The 1610-nt window shown below is 41.4% G+C and overlaps 1 pseudogene; it reads left to right on the top strand.

The window, feature by feature from the left end:
• The first annotated feature begins 1055 nt into the window (after positions 1 to 1055).
• Positions 1056 to 1610, top strand: LOC102489987 (UPF0235 protein C15orf40 homolog; annotated as a pseudogene).

Genomic DNA, 1610 nt, shown 5'->3' with positions numbered 1-1610 from the left:
CTGCAGGAATACAGAAACTATATTATCTGTGGTACCAAGATATCTTTCTTTAAGTCTTCATAACATCAGGTCCAACATTGTGTGAGCTTTCCCCCCCTCTCTAACATCCTACACATGTCTGCTAGACAGCTGCTAGTCAGTCTTCTTTCCTGTGTTTGTAAGAGACTGATAATTTTTATAATGTGCTAGGAGGGTCTGGGAATATTAGAGTTTATACTGAGTCCCATTTTTCTACATGTACCATTGAATTAGAGCTCATGAATTCAGAGACAATTACAGTAATCCAGATTAAAAATTAGGAGGGTCTAAATATAAACACGGGAAGTGTGACAAAGACGAACAAATTAGAGTGACATTTTAAAGAAAATTAGTCAGATCTGTGGATAATGGAAACGGAAGAAGGGTGACTCTCTGGTGACTCTGTTCATTCTCTGTCTAATATCTTTCCAAACAGAGATAGTAGTAACAGAAGGGCTTTCTAGACAGTGGATTATTAAGAGAAAATCTTCCTCCTTAGGGTTATAGATTTTCTGTTGGTTTTAAACAGGTAAAATTGATCATCTTCCATTTGAAATGGCTTAATTGAAACTCATTTACCTTTAAGAAAAAGAAACGCAGGTATCTTTGCATGTTATTTCTAGTCTTATGATGCTGTCTTTAAGCTTTAAACTGTGTTAAAATACTCACAATAGGGGACCAGCAGGTGGTGAGGTGCTTAAGACCCTGGACACTCCCACATGGCTGACCATGGTTTGAGTCCTGGACCTGGTGACTCGCTTTCTCACTCTCCCTCTCTCTCTGGTTCAAATTAAAATAAATGGATGAATAAATAAATAAATAAATAAATGTTCACACTATGGGGGCCAGCAGGTGGCCAGTGGTTAGGGGCGCTGGACTCCCATATGGCCGACCATGGTTCAAGTCCTGGACCTGGCAGCTTGCCTTCTCACTTTTTCCCTCTTTCTCTCACTCTGCTCAAATTAAAATAAATACATACATAAATAAAGTTAAATAAAATAATTATTTAAAATGCACTATGCGGGCTTGGCGCCGCCTCCCAAGGCGGGGATGCTCGGGTTGGGTTTCCCGTTGAGGCGGTTCTGAGCAGTACTCGGAGCTGGGGCCTGTGTTCGGCTCCCTCGTGGCGCCGAGATGCCTAAGAAAGCTGGTGCGAGGAACAAGGGGAAAAACCAGAACAAGGAACCAGAGAGATCACCTCCTCCTTTAGGTCCATGGTTGTTGATCCTAAAGGCTGTGTCACCATAGCCATTCACGCGAAACCTGGCTCCAAGCGGAATGCAGTAACAGATCTGACAACTGAAGCGGTAAATGTCGCTATCGCAGCACCCCCACAGAAGGAGAGGCTAATGCTGAGCTCTGCCGATACCTGTCCAAGGTCCTAGAACTCAGGAAGAGTGATGTGGTTTTGGATAAGGGTGGTAAATCTCATGAAAAGGTGATAAAGCTTTTGGCTTCTACAACTCCAGAAGAAGTCTTGGATAAATTTAAAAAGGAAGCTGAAAAAAAAATAAAGCCAGAAATGAAAAATAAATCCTCAAGAAAATTTTTTATCGTTGTTAAATAGGATCATGTATTTAAATACACAGAAC

This window comes from Tupaia chinensis, unplaced genomic scaffold (genome assembly GCF_000334495.1).
Source record: "Tupaia chinensis unplaced genomic scaffold, TupChi_1.0 Scaffold000710_1, whole genome shotgun sequence".
NCBI lineage: Eukaryota > Metazoa > Chordata > Mammalia > Scandentia > Tupaiidae > Tupaia > Tupaia belangeri.
This window is presented reverse-complemented; position numbering and strand designations above follow the sequence as displayed.